Source organism: Nanorana parkeri, unplaced genomic scaffold (genome assembly GCF_000935625.1).
Source record: "Nanorana parkeri isolate BGI_ZX_2015 unplaced genomic scaffold, ASM93562v1 scaffold3222, whole genome shotgun sequence".
Classification (NCBI taxonomy): domain Eukaryota; kingdom Metazoa; phylum Chordata; class Amphibia; order Anura; family Dicroglossidae; genus Nanorana; species Nanorana parkeri.
In genome coordinates, this window is record NW_017309490.1 from 39,692 (window position 1) to 46,812 (window position 7,121).

Sequence of the window (7,121 nt, forward strand, 5' to 3'; positions counted from 1 at the left end):
ACCACCCCTCCCCCTCACAGACCTCAGAGACATCTCCATTCTGGTAGTGACGACCAGCCCCCCGAAAGCCATTCCTCTTCTCCGGTCATGTCACCGACCCTCATACCAACGCCATAACATACAGAACCAGCAGCCACGGGTCACTTCTTATTTTGTGGCCGAGCCCAGAATTGGTCTTCATGGTAACTGATATTTCATATAAATTCTGAAAGTGAACCTGTCTTCCCATAGAGAGACGCCATCAACTCAATGAAGGAATGGCCAGCACCTTCTGTCTTGGTGCTGATGGTCACAAGGACCAATAGAGAGGGTGACTCTCTCCTGCCAGGACACGGATAGCAATAAAAACCTAACAAGGGGTCAGGTCTGAGTAGATGGCATGATTATGATGTCGCCCCACGCAGTAAGAAGATCCAATACATCATTTTGGGGGTTCCTACATCCCGAGTATACTCTGACCAATCTATGTTTACACACATCATTTGGAACTACACTCTATATTGTGCAGCATCTTGACGTGGCACCTTAGACCTTCAGATGGCACCTTAGACTTTCAGATGGTACCTTAGACCTTCAGATGGTACCTTAGACCTTCAGATGGTACCTTAGACCTTCAGATGGCACCTTAGACCTTCAGATGGCACCTTAGACCTTCAGATGGCACCCTGCACCTTGAGATGGCACCTTGCAGTTTGAGATGGCACCTTCTACCTTGAGATGGCACCTTGTACCCTGAGATGGCACCTTGAGATGGCACCCTGCACCTTGATATGGAATCTTGAGATGGCACCCTGCACCTTGATATGGAACCTTGCACCTTGAGATGGCACCTTGAGATGGCACCTTCTACCTTGAGATGGCACCTTGCACCTCAAGATGGCACCTTCTACCTTAAGATGGCACCCTGCACCTTGAGGTGGAACCTTGCACCTCGAGATGGCACCTTGAGATGGCACCTTGTAGTTTGAGATGGCACCTTCTACCTTAAGATGGCACATTGCACCTTGAGATTGCACCTTCCTAACATGTGCCAAGGGACTTCTAATGTCAAGCTACAGTAAGTCGGGCCGACCATCTCTTGATCAGCAGATGGGATTGCTCCAATCACCATCACTCAGGCCAAGCTCTCCAGTCAATGATTGAAATGTCAGCTTTCAGGGAAGAGAAAGGGAGACACCTCACAAGAGAAATAAGCCAAAGACACGCCCCCTGCCACACAGATCACAATGAATGATTGTATCATGTCCGCCTGGGTAACTCCCCCCTCCCCCCCCAGCTTTCCTCCTTCCCGCTTCCTTCATATCCATTCTTTAAAACAACCATAGCAATTATTTCTAGGTATAAAGTATAAGAGGTCCTCACATCAGACCAAAGAACGCAACAACCGGGGACAGGAGGGATCAGATCGCAAAAGATGGACAGTCCCTCTAAATCGGGGAAAACTGGGAGCTCTGCTAATGGATTCCATCACATGGACCCGTCCAACCGCCAGGGAGAGCTTGTAAGAAAATGGCACTCAGTTATATAGATGCTGGACCTCCGTCCTCCCCTCCAGTCTTCTATCTGACCTCCGTCCTTCCCTTCAGTCTTCTATCTGACCTCCGTCCTACCCTTCAGTCTTCTATCTGACCTCCGTCCTTCCCTTCAGTCTTATATCTGACCTCCGTCCTCCCCTTCAGTCTTCTATCTGACCTCTATCCTTCCCTTCAGTCTTCTATCTGACCTCCGTCCTTCCCTTCAGTCTTCTATCTGACCTCCGTCCTTCCCTTCCGTCTTCTATCTGACCTCCGTCCTTCCCTTCAGTCTTCTATCTGACCTCCATCCTTCCCTTCAGTCTTCTATCTGACCTCCATCCTCCCCTTCAGTCTTAGCAGAACGGCCCTTTGGCAGACCTCAGGCTGTCTCAGCCAGGAAGCATAAAGGGCATTTGCCCCAGGCCCGATATCAGACCAGGTAATAGAGTCTGGAGGAGTTCTGTCTTCACTGGCTGCATGCTTCTTGGTGGCTCAGAATGGTTCTGGAATCAGAGGCAGCCAGGAAATCATTATTTTTAGTTCAGATAAATAAAACTTAATTTCAATGTATTGAGAGAGTTCCGTACAGAAGAACATAAACTGGAGAAGTAACAGGAAGTGAGAGGAATCTGTCACAGGATCGGGTGTCCCCATTGGACGATTTTCCCTGTTTTGGTGTCTGTAAATAAACTTTAAATAAAGCTGTGCGGCCCGAAGACGACACCCGGCGCTGTGTGTATCGGGGGGGGCGGGATCAGAGCCCCGGGGGCGAGACCACAGCCCCCTTCACCCCCCCACATAGACAACAAATATTCTGAGTGTCTATTTTAGGATTTTGGTCACATTGTGCTCGGTCTGGAGCTCTCCTTTAAGATCAGGTGACCTGTCATGGAACGCTGAGACTGCGCTGGAGACAGGACATGAATATGACTTACCCGGCCGCAGAGCTGACACTCTAATCCCACGCTCCAGAAGACGTCGGTGACTTGTGTGAATGGACGGAAGCCTCTCCTCGTAAACTGTACAGAGCCGTCCTTCAATGTGACAGCGCCGAGCACACCGATTCCCCTGCAGAGCTGACACTCTGCCCCGGCACAGCTGACACTCTACCCCGGGCACAGCTGACTCTACAGCTGACACTCTACCCCGGCACAGCTGACACTCTACATCAGCACAGCTGACACTTTACCCCGGCACGGCTGACACTCTACCCCGGCACGGCTGACACTCTACCCCGGCACGGCTGACACTCTACCCCAGCACTGCTGACACTCTACCCCAGCACTGCCCTCAAGCAGCTCTCCTCAACCCCGGCACAGCTGACACTCTACCCCGGCGCAGCTGACACTCTACATCAGCACAGCTGACACTCTACCCCGGCACGGCTGACACTCTACCCCAACACAGCTGACACTCTACCCCGGCACGGCTGACACTCTACCCCAGCACTGCTGACACTCTACCCCAGCACTGCTGACACTCTACCCCAGCACTGCCCTCCAGCAGCTCTCCTCCAGCCCCGGGGGTACTTTGCACTCAGTGGTGTTGTTGTTGCTCAGTTGCTGCTCTTCCTCCTCCTCTCAGCTTCTGGAATTAACCTTTTCAATGAAAAGAATTGAAGGAAAAAGCTTCTCTTTCTGGGAGCTGATTGGTCATTTGGCAGCTGAGCTCGCCATCTAGTGGATGAAATGTGCCGCAGCAGTCTGTAACCCCTTCCTGACCTGAGCCGTGCGGGGTCACCGGGAAATTCCCACCCGCTCCCTGGGAAGTGGGGACAACAATGCGGAATGTCACCAGCCAATGAGGAGATGGTTACAATGTATCTTTCCTTTAGATGGATGGAGTGCGGAAGTGTTAGATCCCCCGTCAGGCTTCTATTGCTGTGTGTGTCCCCACTGGGGGGATTCAACCTCTGTATTTGTCCCAGTGACCACTGGAAAGGAAGTGATGGGAAATCCAAATGGACAGCTGTTACCAGAGCAGGAAGTGAGGGGAAGTCTTCCACTGGGGGCAGCTGTTGTGGTGACAACTGCCTAAGAGGGGAAATCCTCTCACTTTGTATCACTGTAGAGAGATTCCCCCTCCTTTCATCCTGGTGTCACCGAGGTAAAAAGTGGAGGGGAAATCCAAAATGTTACAGTTGTCACCAGAACAGGAATAGAGGGTTAATCTTCCAAGGGGGACACCTGATTCTGTGACCACTTCCTCTCACTTTGTAGAGATTTCTTGTCACTTCCTGCTGTGTCTCCAGGACAGGATGTGACAAGAACAGTGAAAATTAAACAGACCCGGATTGTAACAATCCCTTTAGAGCAGCGATCCCCAAACTTTGTGACACCAGGGATCGGTTTTGTGGAAGAAAATGTTTCCATGGAAAGGGGGGAGGGGGAGTGGTATGCGTTGGGGCAGTTTTGGGAAGATTCAAGTGCATTTCTTTATTTCTATTATTATTACATTGTAATATATTAGGATGCTCCCAGGTGGCCAGTGGGGCTCTCTGGTGGTCAGTGGGACTCTTAGGTGGCTAGTGGGACTCTCAGGTAGTCAGTGGGACTCTTAGGTGGTCAGTGGGACTCTCAGGTGGTCAGTGAGGCTCTCAGGTGGTCAGTGTGGGCTCTCAGGTGGTCAGTGTGGGCTCTCAGGTGGTCAGTGTGGGCTCTCAGGTGGTCAGTGTGGGTTCTCAGGTGGTCAGTGTGGGTTCTCAGGTGGTCAGTGTGGGCTCTCAGGAGGCCAGTGCGGGCTCTCAGGTCGCCAGTGGGGTTCTCAGGAGGCCAGTGCGGGCTCTCAGGTCGCCAGTGGGGTTCTCAGGTGGTCAGTGTTGTGGGCTCACCTGCCCCTCCCCTCCATATGTCCTGGGCACACCTGTCCCTCCCCACTATGTGTTCTGGGCACACCTGTCCCTCTCCTCCATGTGTCCTGGGCACACCTGTCCCTCCCCACTATGTGTCCTGGGCACACCTGTCCCTCCCCACTATGTGTTCTGGGCACACCTGTCCTTCCCCACTATGTGTTCTGGGCACACCTGTCCCTCCCCTCCGTGTGTTCTGGGCACATCTGTCCCTCCCCTCTGTGTGTTCTGGGCACACCTGTCCCTCCCCTCCATGTGTCCTGGGCACACCTGTCCCTCCCCACTATGTGTTCTGGGCACACCTGTCCTTCCCCACTATGTGTTCTGGGCACACCTGTCCCTCCCCTCCGTGTGTTCTGGGCACACCTGTCCCTCCCCTCCATGTGTCCTGGGCACACCTGTCCCTCCCCTCCCTGTGTCCTGGGAACACCTGTCCCTCTCCTCTGTGTGATCTGGGAACACCTGTCCATCCCCCCCGTGTGTCCTGGGCACACCTGTCCCTCCCCTCCATAGTGGGTGTTCATGATGGGGAGACTTGGGAATAAAGTCTGCACATGGAGGCGCTCAGCTCTGATCACTTCCAGGTTCAGGGTTGTCGATCTCTGGCCGGGGTACAAGCTGATCGACCGCTGACTGCACCACACGTCACTATTAAAGCGTCGTCTATGGGCAATTTTGGGTACTGTGCAAAATGTGTGATCAACATAACACGGCCCCGGCGGTGAAAGGGTTAAAAGGGTCAAATGTCAAATTAGAGTTTATTTCCTGTAATGAATGTACCCCCCAAAAATATACAAATTCTGCTCTTATTTAATCTCAGCACCAAGTCATGTGACCGACCTCTCCATCTGTAAGGACCAGTCACTGGGGCTGTCATGCTAGTCCAATGGCTTTGGTACTTTGATATTCACCAGAATGAGTACACAGATTAGGATGTGACTTGCCGTGTGGCGGGTCAGGTCAGTGTCATCGTCGGACACAGCCAGGAAAATAGCAGTTTCAGAAGGAGGTTATCAGAGGCAGCCGCGGTCTCCCAGCCCAGAGGATTATCTAATACAAGCAGTGCAAGGAAATGAGAGACAGTTTCCCCACTTCCTGTCTCATTGATGGTTGTCAGATAGAACAGGAAATCAAGACAATTTACCCACTTCCTGTATCATTGATGGTTGTCAGATAGAACAGGAAATCAGAGACAATTTACCCACTTCCTGTCTCATTGATGCTTGTCAGATAGAACAGGAAATCAGAGACACTTTCCCACTTCCTGTCTCATTAATGGTTATCAGATAGAACAGGAAATGAGAGACAATTTACCCACTTCCTGTATCATTGATGGTTGTCAGATAGAACAGGAAATGAGAGACAATTTACCCACTTCCTGTATCATTGATGGTTGTCAGATAGAACAGGAAATCAGAGACACTTTCCCACTTCCTGTCTATTGATGTTTGTCAGAACAGGAAGTGAGAGACAATTCCCCCACTTCCTGGTGGAAAATCCCCCCCAGTGGAGTCAGAGGCAGCCATACAAACACATTTTCTGAGCCTTGGCTGGAGCTGAGACGTAGCCATGTAGATGAAGTCATGGCCGTCCGTCACTTCACAGAACACAATGGTCCGAATTTTCTATGATAGGAAACTGTCACAGCCATGGCTATCCTTGCTGTGAAGCCGGAGGACCAACATGGCTGTCACTTCCATATTCTTTTACAATATTCATGTCTGATGGGACATACGGAGGGGCAGCTAACCAATTATATCCCCTTTTTTTTTTACTAAGTCCCTCCCACAAAAGTAGAATTAGGAGGTCCTTACACAATGCAGGCAGCCCATTGGCTGGTTCTCATGGTTAAGGCAGCAAAACTCTAACATTTTATTGATGGTTTATACAAATCAACAATCAGAAAGATTCATCGATGACAGGCCGGAAATCAGCAATGGCAGAATTTGGGGGGTAATACCCGGAGTACCTTGAGCCCAGCCCACCTGCGTCCTATCAACCAATGGCACCGTACGGCTTAGCCACCAGTCAACCAATGATGCTGCGTGGGCCGCACGGTGTCATTGTCTGCTGGGACACAAGTGGAGATTGCCAAACTGGACAAATTGTTCACTTGGGATTGGGTCAACTTCATGGTCTTCATGGTCTTCATGGTCTTCATGGTCTTCATGGTCTTCATGGTCTTCATGGTCTTCCTTAACCCGAATTGCTTCCCTGCCGATCACCATGTACCTGTGCACCTCCAGAACTGGCAGCCCCATGGAGCACAATTACACTATATTGCCAAAAGTATTGGGACGCCTTTACACGCACATGAACTCTAATGGCATCCCAGTCTTAGTCCGTAGGGTTCAGTATTGGGTTGGCTCCGCCCTTTGCCGCTTTAACAGCTCCGCCTCTTCTGGGAAGGCGTCCACAAGGTTTAGGAGTGTGTCTATGGGAATGTTGGACCATTTGTGAGGTCAGGTACTGATGTTGGGGGAGGGGCTCGCAGTCTCCGCTCTAATTCATCCCAAAGGTGTTCTACGGGGTTGAGGTCAGGACTCTGTGCGGCCAGTCACGTTCCTCCACCCCAAACTCCTCCACCCCCCCCCCCAAAACTCTAAAATGTTATTGATGGTTTATACAGATCAACAATCAGATGACAGCAATGGCAGAATTTGGGGGGGTAATACCCGGAGTACCTTGAGCCCAGCCCACCTGCGTCCTATCAACCAATGGCACCGTACGGCTTAGCCACCAGTCAACCAATGATGCTG

General features: G+C 51.2%; 1 protein-coding gene across 1 annotated transcript in view; it reads right to left on the bottom strand.

The window, feature by feature from the left end:
- Positions 1-6,909, bottom strand: part of LOC108802931 (arf-GAP with Rho-GAP domain, ANK repeat and PH domain-containing protein 1-like) — a gene marked incomplete at its 3' end in the record, with an annotated part of 43,236 nt that extends 36,327 nt beyond the window's left edge. The window contains exon 1 of the mRNA XM_018574775.1: positions 6,899-6,909. The remainder of the gene's footprint in view (positions 1-6,898) is intronic.
- Positions 6,910-7,121: the final 212 nt, after the last annotated feature.